Source organism: Oncorhynchus kisutch, unplaced genomic scaffold (genome assembly GCF_002021735.2).
Source record: "Oncorhynchus kisutch isolate 150728-3 unplaced genomic scaffold, Okis_V2 scaffold828, whole genome shotgun sequence".
NCBI classification, from domain to species: domain Eukaryota; kingdom Metazoa; phylum Chordata; class Actinopteri; order Salmoniformes; family Salmonidae; genus Oncorhynchus; species Oncorhynchus kisutch.
In genome coordinates this window covers 61365-81536 of record NW_022262773.1, presented here as the reverse complement: position 1 = coordinate 81536, position 20172 = coordinate 61365, and the positions used below count along the sequence as shown (strand labels likewise).

The following is a 20172-nucleotide window of genomic DNA, read 5'->3' as shown; positions in this document are numbered from 1 at the left end:
GACTTGCACTTTCAATAGTCATTTGTTTTTATCAATGAAAAACTCCAGTCATTGATTTAACCTCAATATGGCCTTCAATGGAAAAGAGTAGTAAATCGTCATTGAATGAACGCTAAACTGGCCTCAGAATATGGCCATTCTGATATAAATGATAAAATTCCTCAGATAAGACTGAAAAAGTGTCTGTAAATATCAGCAATCATCAGGGTAAGCGTGACAACAGGTCCACATGGGGGAAATCTTAACAAATGGCTTAATGGGTATTTTCAACGCAATCGTGTTATTATTTATTTTTAGGGTTTAACAAGGCAGCTCACCTGTGACCTGTGGCTTGACTTTAGATGTGGCCAGTTCGATTACCCTGCAGACTTTAAGAGTGTCTTCAGAATATGGCCATTTTGACATGAATTTAAAAATGCCTCAGATAGGACCAAAAAAGTGTCTGGAGCTATCCGTCAGGGTAAGAGTGACAACAGGTTTCCACATGTCAAAATGGGGGAAATCTTAGAAAATGGCTAAATGATTATTCATGAGAATCGTGTTGTTGTATTGTTGAGTGTATCATGGGATCTCACCTGAAATCTGTGGCTTGACTACAAACCTGTAACCTATGCTACTGTGGCCTATAGAGCTAGAAGGATGGATAACCAGGTGTGTAAAGGTGTGAGGTGGGATCCTATCCCAAATGGACAACTAATCCCTATGTACTTGTGGAGATCTGAGAGGATATGATTGGTATAAGAAACACGACTAAACTTCAACCTCCGGAGGGGTCAAGAAAATTGAATTTCGTTGTCGGCAGGATTCGAACCTGCGCAGGAAGATCCTAATGTATTTCTAGTCCATCGCCTTAACCACTCGGCCACGACAACAGTCTTGTCAGCAGTGAATGGGCCACCAGGCATAGCCTACAGAAAGTGATAATTTTACAAATGAAAGACAATGCAGTAACTCATTAACTCATTATAATGCAATAAAATGAATCGTTCCCCTCATTCATTATTAAGTACAGCTGTTTTCTAATTTCCTTGATCTTTGGTCAGCTCCAGAAGGTTTTCATTTGAGAGTGTTTATTATAAATTGTTATTTCATCATCTTATTATTACTGTTAAGCATCATGACTCCTGAGAGGCACTACACAACTGTCAGAAGTGGGATTTGAACCCACGCCTCCATGGGAGACTGTGACCTGAACGCAGCGCCTTAGACCGCTCGGCCATCCTGACTACAGCACAGTACCTGGGTATCGGGTTAAAGAGTATGGGGTAAAAGTAGAAATAGGCACAGCAACGCAATCACCACAGAGACCAGTAAATGTATGCACGATACCGACTTGCACTTTCAATAGTCATTTGTTTTTATCAATGAAAAACTCCAGTCATTGTGTAAAGGTGTGAGGTGGGATCCTATCCCAAATGGACAACTAATCCCTATGTACTTGTGGAGATCTGAGAGGATATGATTGGTATAAGAAACACGACTAAACTTCGGAGGGGTCAAGAAAATTCCATTTCGTTGTCGGCAGGATTCGAACCTGCGCAGGAAGATCCTAATGGATTTCTAGTCCATCGCCTTAACCACTCGGCCACGACAACAGTCTTGTCAGCAGTGAATGGGCCACCAGGCATAGCCTACAGAAAGTGATAATTTTACAACTGAAAGACAATGCAGTAACTCATTAACTCATTATAATGCAATAAAATGAATTGTTCCCCTCATTCATTATTAAGTACAGCTGTTTTCTAATTTCCTTGATCTTTGGTCAGCTCCAGAAGGTTTTCATTTGAGAGTGTTTATTATAAATTGTTATTTCATCATCTTATTATTACTGCTAAGCAGCATGACTCCTGAGATGCACTAAACAACTGTCAGAAGTGGGATTTGAACCCACGCCTCCATGGGAGACTGCGACCTGAACGCAGCGCCTTAGACCGCTCGGCCATCCTGACTACAGCACAGTACCTGGGTATCGGGTTAAAGAGTATGGGGTAAAAGTAGAAATAGGCACAGCAACGCAATCACCACAGAGACCAGTAAATGTATGCACGATACCGACTTGCACTTTCAATAGTCATTTGTTTTTATCAATGAAAAACTCCAGTCATTGATTTAACCTCAATATGGCCTTCAATGGAAAAGAGTAGTAAATCGTCATTGAATGAACGCTAAACTGGCCTCAGAATATGGCCATTCTGATATAAATGATAAAATGCCTCAGATAGGACCAAAAAAGTGTCTGGAGCTATCCGTCAGGGTAAGAGTGACAACAGGTCCACATGTCAAAATGGGGGAAATCTTAGAAAATGGCTTCATGGTTATTCATGAGAATCGTGTTGTTGTATTGTTGAGTGTATCATGGGATCTCACCTGAAATCTGTGGCTTGACTACAAACCTGTAACCTATGCTACTGTGGCCTATAGAGCTAGAAGGATGGATAACCAGGTGTGTAAAGGTGTGAGGTGGGATCCTATCCCAAATGGACAACTAATCCCTATGTACTTGTGGAGATCTGAGAGGATATGATTGGTATAAGAAACACGACTAAACTTCAACCTCCGGAGGGGTCAAGAAAATTCAATTTCGTTGTCGGCAGGATTCGAACCTGCGCAGGAAGATCCTAATGGATTTCTAGTCCATCGCCTTAACCACTCGGCCACGACAACAGTCTTGTCAGCAGTGAATGGGCCACCAGGCATAGCCTACAGAAAGTGATAATTTTACAACTGAAAGACAATGCAGTAACTCATTAACTCATTATAATGCAATAAAATGAATTGTTCCCCTCATTCATTATTAAGTACAGCTGTTTTCTAATTTCCTTGATCTTTGGTCAGCTCCAGAAGGTTTTCATTTGAGAGTGTTTATTATAAATTGTTATTTCATCATCTTATTATTACTGCTAAGCAGCATGACTCCTGAGAGGCACTAAACAACTGTCAGAAGTGGGATTTGAACCCACGCCTCCATGGGAGACTGCGACCTGAACGCAGCGCCTTAGACCGCTCGGCCATCCTGACTACAGCACAGTACCTGGGTATCGGGTTAAAGAGTATGGGGTAAAAGTAGAAATAGGCACAGCAACGCAATCACCACAGAGACCAGTAAATGTATGCACGATACCGACTTGCACTTTCAATAGTCATTTGTTTTTATCAATGAAAAACTCCAGTCATTGATTTAACCTCAATATGGCCTTCAATGGAAAAGAGTAGTAAATCGTCATTGAATGAACGCTAAACTGGCCTCAGAATATGGCCATTCTGATATAAATGATAAAATGCCTCAGATAGGACCAAAAAAGTGTCTGGAGCTATCCGTCAGGGTAAGAGTGACAACAGGTCCACATGTCAAAATGGGGGAAATCTTAGAAAATGGCTTCATGGTTATTCATGAGAATCGTGTTGTTGTATTGTTGAGTGTATCATGGGATCTCACCTGAAATCTGTGGCTTGACTACAAACCTGTAACCTATGCTACTGTGGCCTATAGAGCTAGAAGGATGGATAACCAGGTGTGTAAAGGTGTGAGGTGGGATCCTATCCCAAATGGACAACTAATCCCTATGTACTTGTGGAGATCTGAGAGGATATGATTGGTATAAGAAACACGACTAAACTTCAACCTCCGGAGGGGTCAAGAAAATTCAATTTCGTTGTCGGCAGGATTCGAACCTGCGCAGGAAGATCCTAATGGATTTCTAGTCCATCGCCTTAACCACTCGGCCACGACAACAGTCTTGTCAGCAGTGAATGGGCCACCAGGCATAGCCTACAGAAAGTGATAATTTTACAACTGAAAGACAATGCAGTAACTCATTAACTCATTATAATGCAATAAAATGAATTGTTCCCCTCATTCATTATTAAGTACAGCTGTTTTCTAATTTCCTTGATCTTTGGTCAGCTCCAGAAGGTTTTCATTTGAGAGTGTTTATTATAAATTGTTATTTCATCATCTTATTATTACTGCTAAGCAGCATGACTCCTGAGAGGCACTAAACAACTGTCAGAAGTGGGATTTGAACCCACGCCTCCATGGGAGACTGCGACCTGAACGCAGCGCCTTAGACCGCTCGGCCATCCTGACTACAGCACAGTACCTGGGTATCGGGTTAAAGAGTATGGGGTAAAAGTAGAAATAGGCACAGCAACGCAATCACCACAGAGACCAGTAAATGTATGCACGATACCGACTTGCACTTTCAATAGTCATTTGTTTTTATCAATGAAAAACTCCAGTCATTGATTTAACCTCAATATGGCCTTCAATGGAAAAGAGTAGTAAATCGTCATTGAATGAACGCTAAACTGGCCTCAGAATATGGCCATTCTGATATAAATGATAAAATGCCTCAGATAGGACCAAAAAAGTGTCTGGAGCTATCCGTCAGGGTAAGAGTGACAACAGGTCCACATGTCAAAATGGGGGAAATCTTAGAAAATGGCTTCATGGTTATTCATGAGAATCGTGTTGTTGTATTGTTGAGTGTATCATGGGATCTCACCTGAAATCTGTGGCTTGACTACAAACCTGTAACCTATGCTACTGTGGCCTATAGAGCTAGAAGGATGGATAACCAGGTGTGTAAAGGTGTGAGGTGGGATCCTATCCCAAATGGACAACTAATCCCTATGTACTTGTGGAGATCTGAGAGGATATGATTGGTATAAGAAACACGACTAAACTTCAACCTCCGGAGGGGTCAAGAAAATTCAATTTCGTTGTCGGCAGGATTCGAACCTGCGCAGGAAGATCCTAATGGATTTCTAGTCCATCGCCTTAACCACTCGGCCACGACAACAGTCTTGTCAGCAGTGAATGGGCCACCAGGCATAGCCTACAGAAAGTGATAATTTTACAACTGAAAGACAATGCAGTAACTCATTAACTCATTATAATGCAATAAAATGAATTGTTCCCCTCATTCATTATTAAGTACAGCTGTTTTCTAATTTCCTTGATCTTTGGTCAGCTCCAGAAGGTTTTCATTTGAGAGTGTTTATTATAAATTGTTATTTCATCATCTTATTATTACTGCTAAGCAGCATGACTCCTGAGAGGCACTAAACAACTGTCAGAAGTGGGATTTGAACCCACGCCTCCATGGGAGACTGCGACCTGAACGCAGCGCCTTAGACCGCTCGGCCATCCTGACTACAGCACAGTACCTGGGTATCGGGTTAAAGAGTATGGGGTAAAAGTAGAAATAGGCACAGCAACGCAATCACCACAGAGACCAGTAAATGTATGCACGATACCGACTTGCACTTTCAATAGTCATTTGTTTTTATCAATGAAAAACTCCAGTCATTGATTTAACCTCAATATGGCCTTCAATGGAAAAGAGTAGTAAATCGTCATTGAATGAACGCTAAACTGGCCTCAGAATATGGCCATTCTGATATAAATGATAAAATGCCTCAGATAGGACCAAAAAAGTGTCTGGAGCTATCCGTCAGGGTAAGAGTGACAACAGGTCCACATGTCAAAATGGGGGAAATCTTAGAAAATGGCTTCATGGTTATTCATGAGAATCGTGTTGTTGTATTGTTGAGTGTATCATGGGATCTCACCTGAAATCTGTGGCTTGACTACAAACCTGTAACCTATGCTACTGTGGCCTATAGAGCTAGAAGGATGGATAACCAGGTGTGTAAAGGTGTGAGGTGGGATCCTATCCCAAATGGACAACTAATCCCTATGTACTTGTGGAGATCTGAGAGGATATGATTGGTATAAGAAACACGACTAAACTTCAACCTCCGGAGGGGTCAAGAAAATTCAATTTCGTTGTCGGCAGGATTCGAACCTGCGCAGGAAGATCCTAATGGATTTCTAGTCCATCGCCTTAACCACTCGGCCACGACAACAGTCTTGTCAGCAGTGAATGGGCCACCAGGCATAGCCTACAGAAAGTGATAATTTTACAACTGAAAGACAATGCAGTAACTCATTAACTCATTATAATGCAATAAAATGAATTGTTCCCCTCATTCATTATTAAGTACAGCTGTTTTCTAATTTCCTTGATCTTTGGTCAGCTCCAGAAGGTTTTCATTTGAGAGTGTTTATTATAAATTGTTATTTCATCATCTTATTATTACTGCTAAGCAGCATGACTCCTGAGAGGCACTAAACAACTGTCAGAAGTGGGATTTGAACCCACGCCTCCATGGGAGACTGCGACCTGAACGCAGCGCCTTAGACCGCTCGGCCATCCTGACTACAGCACAGTACCTGGGTATCGGGTTAAAGAGTATGGGGTAAAAGTAGAAATAGGCACAGCAACGCAATCACCACAGAGACCAGTAAATGTATGCACGATACCGACTTGCACTTTCAATAGTCATTTGTTTTTATCAATGAAAAACTCCAGTCATTGATTTAACCTCAATATGGCCTTCAATGGAAAAGAGTAGTAAATCGTCATTGAATGAACGCTAAACTGGCCTCAGAATATGGCCATTCTGATATAAATGATAAAATGCCTCAGATAGGACCAAAAAAGTGTCTGGAGCTATCCGTCAGGGTAAGAGTGACAACAGGTCCACATGTCAAAATGGGGGAAATCTTAGAAAATGGCTTCATGGTTATTCATGAGAATCGTGTTGTTGTATTGTTGAGTGTATCATGGGATCTCACCTGAAATCTGTGGCTTGACTACAAACCTGTAACCTATGCTACTGTGGCCTATAGAGCTAGAAGGATGGATAACCAGGTGTGTAAAGGTGTGAGGTGGGATCCTATCCCAAATGGACAACTAATCCCTATGTACTTGTGGAGATCTGAGAGGATATGATTGGTATAAGAAACACGACTAAACTTCAACCTCCGGAGGGGTCAAGAAAATTCAATTTCGTTGTCGGCAGGATTCGAACCTGCGCAGGAAGATCCTAATGGATTTCTAGTCCATCGCCTTAACCACTCGGCCACGACAACAGTCTTGTCAGCAGTGAATGGGCCACCAGGCATAGCCTACAGAAAGTGATAATTTTACAACTGAAAGACAATGCAGTAACTCATTAACTCATTATAATGCAATAAAATGAATTGTTCCCCTCATTCATTATTAAGTACAGCTGTTTTCTAATTTCCTTGATCTTTGGTCAGCTCCAGAAGGTTTTCATTTGAGAGTGTTTATTATAAATTGTTATTTCATCATCTTATTATTACTGCTAAGCAGCATGACTCCTGAGAGGCACTAAACAACTGTCAGAAGTGGGATTTGAACCCACGCCTCCATGGGAGACTGCGACCTGAACGCAGCGCCTTAGACCGCTCGGCCATCCTGACTACAGCACAGTACCTGGGTATCGGGTTAAAGAGTATGGGGTAAAAGTAGAAATAGGCACAGCAACGCAATCACCACAGAGACCAGTAAATGTATGCACGATACCGACTTGCACTTTCAATAGTCATTTGTTTTTATCAATGAAAAACTCCAGTCATTGATTTAACCTCAATATGGCCTTCAATGGAAAAGAGTAGTAAATCGTCATTGAATGAACGCTAAACTGGCCTCAGAATATGGCCATTCTGATATAAATGATAAAATGCCTCAGATAGGACCAAAAAAGTGTCTGGAGCTATCCGTCAGGGTAAGAGTGACAACAGGTCCACATGTCAAAATGGGGGAAATCTTAGAAAATGGCTTCATGGTTATTCATGAGAATCGTGTTGTTGTATTGTTGAGTGTATCATGGGATCTCACCTGAAATCTGTGGCTTGACTACAAACCTGTAACCTATGCTACTGTGGCCTATAGAGCTAGAAGGATGGATAACCAGGTGTGTAAAGGTGTGAGGTGGGATCCTATCCCAAATGGACAACTAATCCCTATGTACTTGTGGAGATCTGAGAGGATATGATTGGTATAAGAAACACGACTAAACTTCAACCTCCGGAGGGGTCAAGAAAATTCAATTTCGTTGTCGGCAGGATTCGAACCTGCGCAGGAAGATCCTAATGGATTTCTAGTCCATCGCCTTAACCACTCGGCCACGACAACAGTCTTGTCAGCAGTGAATGGGCCACCAGGCATAGCCTACAGAAAGTGATAATTTTACAACTGAAAGACAATGCAGTAACTCATTAACTCATTATAATGCAATAAAATGAATTGTTCCCCTCATTCATTATTAAGTACAGCTGTTTTCTAATTTCCTTGATCTTTGGTCAGCTCCAGAAGGTTTTCATTTGAGAGTGTTTATTATAAATTGTTATTTCATCATCTTATTATTACTGCTAAGCAGCATGACTCCTGAGAGGCACTAAACAACTGTCAGAAGTGGGATTTGAACCCACGCCTCCATGGGAGACTGCGACCTGAACGCAGCGCCTTAGACCGCTCGGCCATCCTGACTACAGCACAGTACCTGGGTATCGGGTTAAAGAGTATGGGGTAAAAGTAGAAATAGGCACAGCAACGCAATCACCACAGAGACCAGTAAATGTATGCACGATACCGACTTGCACTTTCAATAGTCATTTGTTTTTATCAATGAAAAACTCCAGTCATTGATTTAACCTCAATATGGCCTTCAATGGAAAAGAGTAGTAAATCGTCATTGAATGAACGCTAAACTGGCCTCAGAATATGGCCATTCTGATATAAATGATAAAATGCCTCAGATAGGACCAAAAAAGTGTCTGGAGCTATCCGTCAGGGTAAGAGTGACAACAGGTCCACATGTCAAAATGGGGGAAATCTTAGAAAATGGCTTCATGGTTATTCATGAGAATCGTGTTGTTGTATTGTTGAGTGTATCATGGGATCTCACCTGAAATCTGTGGCTTGACTACAAACCTGTAACCTATGCTACTGTGGCCTATAGAGCTAGAAGGATGGATAACCAGGTGTGTAAAGGTGTGAGGTGGGATCCTATCCCAAATGGACAACTAATCCCTATGTACTTGTGGAGATCTGAGAGGATATGATTGGTATAAGAAACACGACTAAACTTCAACCTCCGGAGGGGTCAAGAAAATTCAATTTCGTTGTCGGCAGGATTCGAACCTGCGCAGGAAGATCCTAATGGATTTCTAGTCCATCGCCTTAACCACTCGGCCACGACAACAGTCTTGTCAGCAGTGAATGGGCCACCAGGCATAGCCTACAGAAAGTGATAATTTTACAACTGAAAGACAATGCAGTAACTCATTAACTCATTATAATGCAATAAAATGAATTGTTCCCCTCATTCATTATTAAGTACAGCTGTTTTCTAATTTCCTTGATCTTTGGTCAGCTCCAGAAGGTTTTCATTTGAGAGTGTTTATTATAAATTGTTATTTCATCATCTTATTATTACTGCTAAGCAGCATGACTCCTGAGAGGCACTAAACAACTGTCAGAAGTGGGATTTGAACCCACGCCTCCATGGGAGACTGCGACCTGAACGCAGCGCCTTAGACCGCTCGGCCATCCTGACTACAGCACAGTACCTGGGTATCGGGTTAAAGAGTATGGGGTAAAAGTAGAAATAGGCACAGCAACGCAATCACCACAGAGACCAGTAAATGTATGCACGATACCGACTTGCACTTTCAATAGTCATTTGTTTTTATCAATGAAAAACTCCAGTCATTGATTTAACCTCAATATGGCCTTCAATGGAAAAGAGTAGTAAATCGTCATTGAATGAACGCTAAACTGGCCTCAGAATATGGCCATTCTGATATAAATGATAAAATGCCTCAGATAGGACCAAAAAAGTGTCTGGAGCTATCCGTCAGGGTAAGAGTGACAACAGGTCCACATGTCAAAATGGGGGAAATCTTAGAAAATGGCTTCATGGTTATTCATGAGAATCGTGTTGTTGTATTGTTGAGTGTATCATGGGATCTCACCTGAAATCTGTGGCTTGACTACAAACCTGTAACCTATGCTACTGTGGCCTATAGAGCTAGAAGGATGGATAACCAGGTGTGTAAAGGTGTGAGGTGGGATCCTATCCCAAATGGACAACTAATCCCTATGTACTTGTGGAGATCTGAGAGGATATGATTGGTATAAGAAACACGACTAAACTTCAACCTCCGGAGGGGTCAAGAAAATTCAATTTCGTTGTCGGCAGGATTCGAACCTGCGCAGGAAGATCCTAATGGATTTCTAGTCCATCGCCTTAACCACTCGGCCACGACAACAGTCTTGTCAGCAGTGAATGGGCCACCAGGCATAGCCTACAGAAAGTGATAATTTTACAACTGAAAGACAATGCAGTAACTCATTAACTCATTATAATGCAATAAAATGAATTGTTCCCCTCATTCATTATTAAGTACAGCTGTTTTCTAATTTCCTTGATCTTTGGTCAGCTCCAGAAGGTTTTCATTTGAGAGTGTTTATTATAAATTGTTATTTCATCATCTTATTATTACTGCTAAGCAGCATGACTCCTGAGAGGCACTAAACAACTGTCAGAAGTGGGATTTGAACCCACGCCTCCATGGGAGACTGCGACCTGAACGCAGCGCCTTAGACCGCTCGGCCATCCTGACTACAGCACAGTACCTGGGTATCGGGTTAAAGAGTATGGGGTAAAAGTAGAAATAGGCACAGCAACGCAATCACCACAGAGACCAGTAAATGTATGCACGATACCGACTTGCACTTTCAATAGTCATTTGTTTTTATCAATGAAAAACTCCAGTCATTGATTTAACCTCAATATGGCCTTCAATGGAAAAGAGTAGTAAATCGTCATTGAATGAACGCTAAACTGGCCTCAGAATATGGCCATTCTGATATAAATGATAAAATGCCTCAGATAGGACCAAAAAAGTGTCTGGAGCTATCCGTCAGGGTAAGAGTGACAACAGGTCCACATGTCAAAATGGGGGAAATCTTAGAAAATGGCTTCATGGTTATTCATGAGAATCGTGTTGTTGTATTGTTGAGTGTATCATGGGATCTCACCTGAAATCTGTGGCTTGACTACAAACCTGTAACCTATGCTACTGTGGCCTATAGAGCTAGAAGGATGGATAACCAGGTGTGTAAAGGTGTGAGGTGGGATCCTATCCCAAATGGACAACTAATCCCTATGTACTTGTGGAGATCTGAGAGGATATGATTGGTATAAGAAACACGACTAAACTTCAACCTCCGGAGGGGTCAAGAAAATTCAATTTCGTTGTCGGCAGGATTCGAACCTGCGCAGGAAGATCCTAATGGATTTCTAGTCCATCGCCTTAACCACTCGGCCACGACAACAGTCTTGTCAGCAGTGAATGGGCCACCAGGCATAGCCTACAGAAAGTGATAATTTTACAACTGAAAGACAATGCAGTAACTCATTAACTCATTATAATGCAATAAAATGAATTGTTCCCCTCATTCATTATTAAGTACAGCTGTTTTCTAATTTCCTTGATCTTTGGTCAGCTCCAGAAGGTTTTCATTTGAGAGTGTTTATTATAAATTGTTATTTCATCATCTTATTATTACTGCTAAGCAGCATGACTCCTGAGAGGCACTAAACAACTGTCAGAAGTGGGATTTGAACCCACGCCTCCATGGGAGACTGCGACCTGAACGCAGCGCCTTAGACCGCTCGGCCATCCTGACTACAGCACAGTACCTGGGTATCGGGTTAAAGAGTATGGGGTAAAAGTAGAAATAGGCACAGCAACGCAATCACCACAGAGACCAGTAAATGTATGCACGATACCGACTTGCACTTTCAATAGTCATTTGTTTTTATCAATGAAAAACTCCAGTCATTGATTTAACCTCAATATGGCCTTCAATGGAAAAGAGTAGTAAATCGTCATTGAATGAACGCTAAACTGGCCTCAGAATATGGCCATTCTGATATAAATGATAAAATGCCTCAGATAGGACCAAAAAAGTGTCTGGAGCTATCCGTCAGGGTAAGAGTGACAACAGGTCCACATGTCAAAATGGGGGAAATCTTAGAAAATGGCTTCATGGTTATTCATGAGAATCGTGTTGTTGTATTGTTGAGTGTATCATGGGATCTCACCTGAAATCTGTGGCTTGACTACAAACCTGTAACCTATGCTACTGTGGCCTATAGAGCTAGAAGGATGGATAACCAGGTGTGTAAAGGTGTGAGGTGGGATCCTATCCCAAATGGACAACTAATCCCTATGTACTTGTGGAGATCTGAGAGGATATGATTGGTATAAGAAACACGACTAAACTTCAACCTCCGGAGGGGTCAAGAAAATTCAATTTCGTTGTCGGCAGGATTCGAACCTGCGCAGGAAGATCCTAATGGATTTCTAGTCCATCGCCTTAACCACTCGGCCACGACAACAGTCTTGTCAGCAGTGAATGGGCCACCAGGCATAGCCTACAGAAAGTGATAATTTTACAACTGAAAGACAATGCAGTAACTCATTAACTCATTATAATGCAATAAAATGAATTGTTCCCCTCATTCATTATTAAGTACAGCTGTTTTCTAATTTCCTTGATCTTTGGTCAGCTCCAGAAGGTTTTCATTTGAGAGTGTTTATTATAAATTGTTATTTCATCATCTTATTATTACTGCTAAGCAGCATGACTCCTGAGAGGCACTAAACAACTGTCAGAAGTGGGATTTGAACCCACGCCTCCATGGGAGACTGCGACCTGAACGCAGCGCCTTAGACCGCTCGGCCATCCTGACTACAGCACAGTACCTGGGTATCGGGTTAAAGAGTATGGGGTAAAAGTAGAAATAGGCACAGCAACGCAATCACCACAGAGACCAGTAAATGTATGCACGATACCGACTTGCACTTTCAATAGTCATTTGTTTTTATCAATGAAAAACTCCAGTCATTGATTTAACCTCAATATGGCCTTCAATGGAAAAGAGTAGTAAATCGTCATTGAATGAACGCTAAACTGGCCTCAGAATATGGCCATTCTGATATAAATGATAAAATGCCTCAGATAGGACCAAAAAAGTGTCTGGAGCTATCCGTCAGGGTAAGAGTGACAACAGGTCCACATGTCAAAATGGGGGAAATCTTAGAAAATGGCTTCATGGTTATTCATGAGAATCGTGTTGTTGTATTGTTGAGTGTATCATGGGATCTCACCTGAAATCTGTGGCTTGACTACAAACCTGTAACCTATGCTACTGTGGCCTATAGAGCTAGAAGGATGGATAACCAGGTGTGTAAAGGTGTGAGGTGGGATCCTATCCCAAATGGACAACTAATCCCTATGTACTTGTGGAGATCTGAGAGGATATGATTGGTATAAGAAACACGACTAAACTTCAACCTCCGGAGGGGTCAAGAAAATTCAATTTCGTTGTCGGCAGGATTCGAACCTGCGCAGGAAGATCCTAATGGATTTCTAGTCCATCGCCTTAACCACTCGGCCACGACAACAGTCTTGTCAGCAGTGAATGGGCCACCAGGCATAGCCTACAGAAAGTGATAATTTTACAACTGAAAGACAATGCAGTAACTCATTAACTCATTATAATGCAATAAAATGAATTGTTCCCCTCATTCATTATTAAGTACAGCTGTTTTCTAATTTCCTTGATCTTTGGTCAGCTCCAGAAGGTTTTCATTTGAGAGTGTTTATTATAAATTGTTATTTCATCATCTTATTATTACTGCTAAGCAGCATGACTCCTGAGAGGCACTAAACAACTGTCAGAAGTGGGATTTGAACCCACGCCTCCATGGGAGACTGCGACCTGAACGCAGCGCCTTAGACCGCTCGGCCATCCTGACTACAGCACAGTACCTGGGTATCGGGTTAAAGAGTATGGGGTAAAAGTAGAAATAGGCACAGCAACGCAATCACCACAGAGACCAGTAAATGTATGCACGATACCGACTTGCACTTTCAATAGTCATTTGTTTTTATCAATGAAAAACTCCAGTCATTGATTTAACCTCAATATGGCCTTCAATGGAAAAGAGTAGTAAATCGTCATTGAATGAACGCTAAACTGGCCTCAGAATATGGCCATTCTGATATAAATGATAAAATGCCTCAGATAGGACCAAAAAAGTGTCTGGAGCTATCCGTCAGGGTAAGAGTGACAACAGGTCCACATGTCAAAATGGGGGAAATCTTAGAAAATGGCTTCATGGTTATTCATGAGAATCGTGTTGTTGTATTGTTGAGTGTATCATGGGATCTCACCTGAAATCTGTGGCTTGACTACAAACCTGTAACCTATGCTACTGTGGCCTATAGAGCTAGAAGGATGGATAACCAGGTGTGTAAAGGTGTGAGGTGGGATCCTATCCCAAATGGACAACTAATCCCTATGTACTTGTGGAGATCTGAGAGGATATGATTGGTATAAGAAACACGACTAAACTTCAACCTCCGGAGGGGTCAAGAAAATTCAATTTCGTTGTCGGCAGGATTCGAACCTGCGCAGGAAGATCCTAATGGATTTCTAGTCCATCGCCTTAACCACTCGGCCACGACAACAGTCTTGTCAGCAGTGAATGGGCCACCAGGCATAGCCTACAGAAAGTGATAATTTTACAACTGAAAGACAATGCAGTAACTCATTAACTCATTATAATGCAATAAAATGAATTGTTCCCCTCATTCATTATTAAGTACAGCTGTTTTCTAATTTCCTTGATCTTTGGTCAGCTCCAGAAGGTTTTCATTTGAGAGTGTTTATTATAAATTGTTATTTCATCATCTTATTATTACTGCTAAGCAGCATGACTCCTGAGAGGCACTAAACAACTGTCAGAAGTGGGATTTGAACCCACGCCTCCATGGGAGACTGCGACCTGAACGCAGCGCCTTAGACCGCTCGGCCATCCTGACTACAGCACAGTACCTGGGTATCGGGTTAAAGAGTATGGGGTAAAAGTAGAAATAGGCACAGCAACGCAATCACCACAGAGACCAGTAAATGTATGCACGATACCGACTTGCACTTTCAATAGTCATTTGTTTTTATCAATGAAAAACTCCAGTCATTGATTTAACCTCAATATGGCCTTCAATGGAAAAGAGTAGTAAATCGTCATTGAATGAACGCTAAACTGGCCTCAGAATATGGCCATTCTGATATAAATGATAAAATGCCTCAGATAGGACCAAAAAGTGTCTGGAGCTATCCGTCAGGGTAAGAGTGACAACAGGTCCACATGTCAAAATGGGGGAAATCTTAGAAAATGGCTTCATGGTTATTCATGAGAATCGTGTTGTTGTATTGTTGAGTGTATCATGGGATCTCACCTGAAATCTGTGGCTTGACTACAAACCTGTAACCTATGCTACTGTGGTCCTATAGAGCTAGAAGGATGGATAACCAGGTGTGTAAAGGTGTGAGGTGGGATCCTATCCCAAATGGACAACTAATCCCTATGTACTTGTGGAGATCTGAGAGGATATGATTGGTATAAGAAACACGACTAAACTTCAACCTCCGGAGGGGTCAAGAAAATTCAATTTCGTTGTCGGCAGGATTCGAACCTGCGCAGGAAGATCCTAATGGATTTCTAGTCCATCGCCTTAACCACTCGGCCACGACAACAGTCTTGTCAGCAGTGAATGGGCCACCAGGCATAGCCTACAGAAAGTGATAATTTTACAACTGAAAGACAATGCAGTAACTCATTAACTCATTATAATGCAATAAAATGAATTGTTCCCCTCATTCATTATTAAGTACAGCTGTTTTCTAATTTCCTTGATCTTTGGTCAGCTCCAGAAGGTTTTCATTTGAGAGTGTTTATTATAAATTGTTATTTCATCATCTTATTATTACTGCTAAGCAGCATGACTCCTGAGAGGCACTAAACAACTGTCAGAAGTGGGATTTGAACCCACGCCTCCATGGGAGACTGCGACCTGAACGCAGCGCCTTAGACCGCTCGGCCATCCTGACTACAGCACAGTACCTGGGTATCGGGTTAAAGAGTATGGGGTAAAAGTAGAAATAGGCACAGCAACGCAATCACCACAGAGACCAGTAAATGTATGCACGATACCGACTTGCACTTTCAATAGTCATTTGTTTTTATCAATGAAAAACTCCAGTCATTGATTTAACCTCAATATGGCCTTCAATGGAAAAGAGTAGTAAATCGTCATTGAATGAACGCTAAACTGGCCTCAGAATATGGCCATTCTGATATAAATGATAAAATGCCTCAGATAGGACCAAAAAAGTGTCTGGAGCTATCCGTCAGGGTAAGAGTGACAACAGGTCCACATGTCAAAATGGGGGAAATCTTAGAAAATGGCTTCATGGTTATTCATGAGAATCGTGTTGTTGTATTGTTGAGTGTATCATGGGATCTCACCTGAAATCTGTGGCTTGACTACAAACCTGTAACCTATGCTACTGTGGTCTATAAAGCTAGAAGGATGGATAACCAGGTGTGTAAAGGTGTGAGGTGGGATCCTATCCCAAATGGACAACTAATCCCTATGTACTTGTGGAGATCTGAGAGGATATGATTGGTATAAGAAACACGACTAAACTTCAACCTCCGGAGGGGTCAAGAAAATTCAATTTCGTTGTCGGCAGGATTCGAACCTGCGCAGGAAGATCCTAATGGATTTCTAGTCCATCGCCTTAACCACTCGGCCACGACAACAGTCTTGTCAGCAGTGAATGGGCCACCAGGCATAGCCTACAGAAAGTGATAATTTTACAACTGAAAGACAATGCAGTAACTCATTAACTCATTATAATGCAATAAAACGAATTGTTCCCCTCATTCATTATTAAGTACAGCTGTTTTCTAATTTCCTTGATCTTTGGTCAGCTCCAGAAGGTTTTCATTTGAGAGTGTTTATTATAAATTGTTATTTCATCATCTTATTATTACTGCTAAGCAGCATGACTCCTGAGAGGCACTAAACAACTGTCAGAAGTGGGATTTGAACCCACGCCTCCATGGGAGACTGCGACCTGAACGCAGCGCCTTAGACCGCTCGGCCATCCTGACTACAGCACAGTACCTGGGTATCGGGTTAAAGAGTATGGGGTAAAAGTAGAAATAGGCACAGCAACGCAATCACCACAGAGACCAGTAAATGTATGCACGATACCGACTTGCACTTTCAATAGTCATTTGTTTTTATCAATGAAAAACTCCAGTCATTGATTTAACCTCAATATGGCCTTCAATGGAAAAGAGTAGTAAATCGTCATTGAATGAACGCTAAACTGGCCTCAGAATATGGCCATTCTGATATAAATGATAAAATGCCTCAGATAGGACCAAAAAAGTGTCTGGAGCTATCCGTCAGGGTAAGAGTGACAACAGGTCCACATGTCAAAATGGGGGAAATCTTAGAAAATGGCTTCATGGTTATTCATGAGAATCGTGTTGTTGTATTGTTGAGTGTATCATGGGATCTCACCTGAAATCTGTGGCTTGACTACAAACCTGTAACCTATGCTACTGTGGTCTATAAAGCTAGAAGGATGGATAACCAGGTGTGTAAAGGTGTGAGGTGGGATCCTATCCCAAATGGACAACTAATCCCTATGTACTTGTGGAGATCTGAGAGGATATGATTGGTATAAGAAACACGACTAAACTTCAACCTCCGGAGGGGTCAAGAAAATTCAATTTCGTTGTCGGCAGGATTCGAACCTGCGCAGGAAGATCCTAATGGATTTCTAGTCCATCGCCTTAACCACTCGGCCACGACAACAGTCTTGTCAGCAGTGAATGGGCCACCAGGCATAGCCTACAGAAAGTGATAATTTTACAACTGAAAGACAATGCAGTAACTCATTAACTCATTATAATGCAATAAAATGAATTGTTCCCCTCATTCATTATTAAGTACAGCTGTTTTCTAATTTCCTTGATCTTTGGTCAGCTCCAGAAGGTTTTCATTTGAGAGTGTTTATTATAAATTGTTATTTCATCATCTTATTATTACTGCTAAGCAGCATGACTCCTGAGAGGCACTAAACAACTGTCAGAAGTGGGATTTGAACCCACGCCTCCATGGGAGACTGCGACCTGAACGCAGCGCCTTAGACCGCTCGGCCATCCTGACTACAGCACAGTACCTGGGTATCGGGTTAAAGAGTATGGGGTAAAAGTAGAAATAGGCACAGCAACGCAATCACCACAGAGACCAGTAAATGTATGCACGATACCGACTTGCACTTTCAATAGTCATTTGTTTTTATCAATGAAAAACTCCAGTCATTGATTTAACCTCAATATGGCCTTCAATGGAAAAGAGTAGTAAATCGTCATTGAATGAACGCTAAACTGGCCTCAGAATATGGCCATTCTGATATAAATGATAAAATGCCTCAGATAGGACCAAAAAAGTGTCTGGAGCTATCCGTCAGGGTAAGAGTGACAACAGGTCCACATGTCAAAATGGGGGAAATCTTAGAAAATGGCTTCATGGTTATTCATGAGAATCGTGTTGTTGTATTGTTGAGTGTATCATGGGATCTCACCTGAAATCTGTGGCTTGACTACAAACCTGTAACCTATGCTACTGTGGTCCTATAGAGCTAGAAGGATGGATAACCAGGTGTGTAAAGGTGTGAGGTGGGATCCTATCCCAAATGGACAACTAATCCCTATGTACTTGTGGAGATCTGAGAGGATATGATTGGTATAAGAAACACGACTAAACTTCAACCTCCGGAGGGGTCAAGAAAATTCAATTTCGTTGTCGGCAGGATTCGAACCTGCGCAGGAAGATCCTAATGGATTTCTAGTCCATCGCCTTAACCACTCGGCCACGACAACAGTCTTGTCAGCAGTGAATGGGCCACCAGGCATAGCCTACAGAAAGTGATAATTTTACAACTGAAAGACAATGCAGTAACTCATTAACTCATTATAATGCAATAAAATGAATTGTTCCCCTCATTCATTATTAAGTACAGCTGTTTTCTAATTTCCTTGATCTTTGGTCAGCTCCAGAAGGTTTTCATTTGAGAGTGTTTATTATAAATTGTTATTTCATCATCTTATTATTACTGCTAAGCAGCATGACTCCTGAGAGGCACTAAACAACTGTCAGAAGTGGGATTTGAACCCACGCCTCCATGGGAGACTGCGACCTGAACGCAGCGCCTTAGACCGCTCGGCCATCCTGACTACAGCACAGTACCTGGGTATCGGGTTAAAGAGTATGGGGTAAAAGTAGAAATAGGCACAGCAACGCAATCACCACAGAGACCAGTAAATGTATGCACGATACCGACTTGCACTTTCAATAGTCATTTGTTTTTATCAATGAAAAACTCCAGTCATTGATTTAACCTCAATATGGCCTTCAATGGAAAAGAGTAGTAAATCGTCATTGAATGAACGCTAAACTGGCCTCAGAATATGGCCATTCTGATATAAATGATAAAATGCCTCAGATAGGACCAAAAAAGTGTCTGGAGCTATCCGTCAGGGTAAGAGTGACAACAGGTCCACATGTCAAAATGGGGGAAATCTTAGAAAATGGCTTCATGGTTATTCATGAGAATCGTGTTGTTGTATTGTTGAGTGTATCATGGGATCTCACCTGAAATCTGTGGCTTGACTACAAACCTGTAACCTATGCTACTGTGGTCCTATAGAGCTAGAAGGATGGATAACCAGGTGTGTAAAGGTGTGAGGTGGGATCCTATCCCAAATGGACAACTAATCCCTATGTACTTGTGGAGATCTGAGAGGATATGATTGGTATAAGAAACACGACTAAACTTCAACCTCCGGAGGGGTCAAGAAAATTCAATTTCGTTGTCGGCAGGATTCGAACCTGCGCAGGAAGATCCTAATGGATTTCTAGTCCATCGCCTTAACCACTCGGCCACGACAACAGTCTTGTCAGCAGTGAATGGGCCACCAGGCATAGCCTACAGAAAGTGATAATTTTACAACTGAAAGACAATGCAGTAACTCATTAACTCATTATAATGCAATAAAATGAATTGTTCCCCTCATTCATTATTAAGTACAGCTGTTTTCTAATTTCCTTGATCTTTGGTCAGCTCCAGAAGGTTTTCATTTGAGAGTGTTTATTATAAATTGTTATTTCATCATCTTATTATTACTGCTAAGCAGCATGACTCCTGAGAGGCACTAAACAACTGTCAGAAGTGGGATTTGAACCCACGCCTCCATGGGAGACTGCGACCTGAACGCAGCGCCTTAGACCGCTCGGCCATCCTGACTACAGCACAGTACCTGGGTATCGGGTTAAAGAGTATGGGGTAAAAGTA

At 41.7% G+C, this 20172-nt stretch overlaps 38 non-coding genes across 38 annotated transcripts; all 38 read right to left on the bottom strand.

The window, feature by feature from the left end:
* Positions 1–790: 790 nt before the first annotated feature.
* trnas-aga (transfer RNA serine (anticodon AGA)) lies at positions 791–872 on the bottom strand. The gene has a single exon. It is a non-coding gene; the product is annotated as a tRNA-Ser (tRNA).
* Positions 873–1143: 271 nt separating this feature from the next.
* trnal-cag (transfer RNA leucine (anticodon CAG)) lies at positions 1144–1226 on the bottom strand. The gene has a single exon. It is a non-coding gene; the product is annotated as a tRNA-Leu (tRNA).
* A 287-nt stretch (positions 1227–1513) lies between these two features.
* trnas-aga (transfer RNA serine (anticodon AGA)) lies at positions 1514–1595 on the bottom strand. The gene has a single exon. It is a non-coding gene; the product is annotated as a tRNA-Ser (tRNA).
* A 271-nt stretch (positions 1596–1866) lies between these two features.
* trnal-cag (transfer RNA leucine (anticodon CAG)) lies at positions 1867–1949 on the bottom strand. Its single transcript has one exon. It is a non-coding gene; the product is annotated as a tRNA-Leu (tRNA).
* A 633-nt stretch (positions 1950–2582) lies between these two features.
* On the bottom strand, positions 2583–2664 carry trnas-aga (transfer RNA serine (anticodon AGA)). The gene has a single exon. It is a non-coding gene; the product is annotated as a tRNA-Ser (tRNA).
* A 271-nt stretch (positions 2665–2935) lies between these two features.
* Positions 2936–3018, bottom strand: trnal-cag (transfer RNA leucine (anticodon CAG)). Its single transcript has one exon. It is a non-coding gene; the product is annotated as a tRNA-Leu (tRNA).
* A 633-nt stretch (positions 3019–3651) lies between these two features.
* Positions 3652–3733, bottom strand: trnas-aga (transfer RNA serine (anticodon AGA)). The gene has a single exon. It is a non-coding gene; the product is annotated as a tRNA-Ser (tRNA).
* Positions 3734–4004: 271 nt separating this feature from the next.
* On the bottom strand, positions 4005–4087 carry trnal-cag (transfer RNA leucine (anticodon CAG)). Its single transcript has one exon. It is a non-coding gene; the product is annotated as a tRNA-Leu (tRNA).
* A 633-nt stretch (positions 4088–4720) lies between these two features.
* Positions 4721–4802, bottom strand: trnas-aga (transfer RNA serine (anticodon AGA)). Its single transcript has one exon. It is a non-coding gene; the product is annotated as a tRNA-Ser (tRNA).
* A 271-nt stretch (positions 4803–5073) lies between these two features.
* On the bottom strand, positions 5074–5156 carry trnal-cag (transfer RNA leucine (anticodon CAG)). Its single transcript has one exon. It is a non-coding gene; the product is annotated as a tRNA-Leu (tRNA).
* Positions 5157–5789: 633 nt separating this feature from the next.
* Positions 5790–5871, bottom strand: trnas-aga (transfer RNA serine (anticodon AGA)). The gene has a single exon. It is a non-coding gene; the product is annotated as a tRNA-Ser (tRNA).
* A 271-nt stretch (positions 5872–6142) lies between these two features.
* trnal-cag (transfer RNA leucine (anticodon CAG)) lies at positions 6143–6225 on the bottom strand. Its single transcript has one exon. It is a non-coding gene; the product is annotated as a tRNA-Leu (tRNA).
* A 633-nt stretch (positions 6226–6858) lies between these two features.
* trnas-aga (transfer RNA serine (anticodon AGA)) lies at positions 6859–6940 on the bottom strand. Its single transcript has one exon. It is a non-coding gene; the product is annotated as a tRNA-Ser (tRNA).
* A 271-nt stretch (positions 6941–7211) lies between these two features.
* trnal-cag (transfer RNA leucine (anticodon CAG)) lies at positions 7212–7294 on the bottom strand. Its single transcript has one exon. It is a non-coding gene; the product is annotated as a tRNA-Leu (tRNA).
* A 633-nt stretch (positions 7295–7927) lies between these two features.
* Positions 7928–8009, bottom strand: trnas-aga (transfer RNA serine (anticodon AGA)). The gene has a single exon. It is a non-coding gene; the product is annotated as a tRNA-Ser (tRNA).
* Positions 8010–8280: 271 nt separating this feature from the next.
* Positions 8281–8363, bottom strand: trnal-cag (transfer RNA leucine (anticodon CAG)). The gene has a single exon. It is a non-coding gene; the product is annotated as a tRNA-Leu (tRNA).
* A 633-nt stretch (positions 8364–8996) lies between these two features.
* On the bottom strand, positions 8997–9078 carry trnas-aga (transfer RNA serine (anticodon AGA)). Its single transcript has one exon. It is a non-coding gene; the product is annotated as a tRNA-Ser (tRNA).
* Positions 9079–9349: 271 nt separating this feature from the next.
* trnal-cag (transfer RNA leucine (anticodon CAG)) lies at positions 9350–9432 on the bottom strand. Its single transcript has one exon. It is a non-coding gene; the product is annotated as a tRNA-Leu (tRNA).
* A 633-nt stretch (positions 9433–10065) lies between these two features.
* On the bottom strand, positions 10066–10147 carry trnas-aga (transfer RNA serine (anticodon AGA)). The gene has a single exon. It is a non-coding gene; the product is annotated as a tRNA-Ser (tRNA).
* Positions 10148–10418: 271 nt separating this feature from the next.
* trnal-cag (transfer RNA leucine (anticodon CAG)) lies at positions 10419–10501 on the bottom strand. The gene has a single exon. It is a non-coding gene; the product is annotated as a tRNA-Leu (tRNA).
* A 633-nt stretch (positions 10502–11134) lies between these two features.
* On the bottom strand, positions 11135–11216 carry trnas-aga (transfer RNA serine (anticodon AGA)). The gene has a single exon. It is a non-coding gene; the product is annotated as a tRNA-Ser (tRNA).
* Positions 11217–11487: 271 nt separating this feature from the next.
* trnal-cag (transfer RNA leucine (anticodon CAG)) lies at positions 11488–11570 on the bottom strand. Its single transcript has one exon. It is a non-coding gene; the product is annotated as a tRNA-Leu (tRNA).
* A 633-nt stretch (positions 11571–12203) lies between these two features.
* Positions 12204–12285, bottom strand: trnas-aga (transfer RNA serine (anticodon AGA)). The gene has a single exon. It is a non-coding gene; the product is annotated as a tRNA-Ser (tRNA).
* A 271-nt stretch (positions 12286–12556) lies between these two features.
* trnal-cag (transfer RNA leucine (anticodon CAG)) lies at positions 12557–12639 on the bottom strand. Its single transcript has one exon. It is a non-coding gene; the product is annotated as a tRNA-Leu (tRNA).
* Positions 12640–13272: 633 nt separating this feature from the next.
* Positions 13273–13354, bottom strand: trnas-aga (transfer RNA serine (anticodon AGA)). Its single transcript has one exon. It is a non-coding gene; the product is annotated as a tRNA-Ser (tRNA).
* Positions 13355–13625: 271 nt separating this feature from the next.
* trnal-cag (transfer RNA leucine (anticodon CAG)) lies at positions 13626–13708 on the bottom strand. Its single transcript has one exon. It is a non-coding gene; the product is annotated as a tRNA-Leu (tRNA).
* A 633-nt stretch (positions 13709–14341) lies between these two features.
* trnas-aga (transfer RNA serine (anticodon AGA)) lies at positions 14342–14423 on the bottom strand. Its single transcript has one exon. It is a non-coding gene; the product is annotated as a tRNA-Ser (tRNA).
* Positions 14424–14694: 271 nt separating this feature from the next.
* trnal-cag (transfer RNA leucine (anticodon CAG)) lies at positions 14695–14777 on the bottom strand. Its single transcript has one exon. It is a non-coding gene; the product is annotated as a tRNA-Leu (tRNA).
* Positions 14778–15410: 633 nt separating this feature from the next.
* On the bottom strand, positions 15411–15492 carry trnas-aga (transfer RNA serine (anticodon AGA)). Its single transcript has one exon. It is a non-coding gene; the product is annotated as a tRNA-Ser (tRNA).
* A 271-nt stretch (positions 15493–15763) lies between these two features.
* Positions 15764–15846, bottom strand: trnal-cag (transfer RNA leucine (anticodon CAG)). The gene has a single exon. It is a non-coding gene; the product is annotated as a tRNA-Leu (tRNA).
* Positions 15847–16479: 633 nt separating this feature from the next.
* On the bottom strand, positions 16480–16561 carry trnas-aga (transfer RNA serine (anticodon AGA)). Its single transcript has one exon. It is a non-coding gene; the product is annotated as a tRNA-Ser (tRNA).
* A 271-nt stretch (positions 16562–16832) lies between these two features.
* On the bottom strand, positions 16833–16915 carry trnal-cag (transfer RNA leucine (anticodon CAG)). The gene has a single exon. It is a non-coding gene; the product is annotated as a tRNA-Leu (tRNA).
* Positions 16916–17548: 633 nt separating this feature from the next.
* Positions 17549–17630, bottom strand: trnas-aga (transfer RNA serine (anticodon AGA)). The gene has a single exon. It is a non-coding gene; the product is annotated as a tRNA-Ser (tRNA).
* Positions 17631–17901: 271 nt separating this feature from the next.
* On the bottom strand, positions 17902–17984 carry trnal-cag (transfer RNA leucine (anticodon CAG)). The gene has a single exon. It is a non-coding gene; the product is annotated as a tRNA-Leu (tRNA).
* A 634-nt stretch (positions 17985–18618) lies between these two features.
* On the bottom strand, positions 18619–18700 carry trnas-aga (transfer RNA serine (anticodon AGA)). The gene has a single exon. It is a non-coding gene; the product is annotated as a tRNA-Ser (tRNA).
* A 271-nt stretch (positions 18701–18971) lies between these two features.
* On the bottom strand, positions 18972–19054 carry trnal-cag (transfer RNA leucine (anticodon CAG)). The gene has a single exon. It is a non-coding gene; the product is annotated as a tRNA-Leu (tRNA).
* A 634-nt stretch (positions 19055–19688) lies between these two features.
* Positions 19689–19770, bottom strand: trnas-aga (transfer RNA serine (anticodon AGA)). The gene has a single exon. It is a non-coding gene; the product is annotated as a tRNA-Ser (tRNA).
* A 271-nt stretch (positions 19771–20041) lies between these two features.
* trnal-cag (transfer RNA leucine (anticodon CAG)) lies at positions 20042–20124 on the bottom strand. The gene has a single exon. It is a non-coding gene; the product is annotated as a tRNA-Leu (tRNA).
* Between the last annotated feature and the right edge of the window lie 48 nt (positions 20125–20172).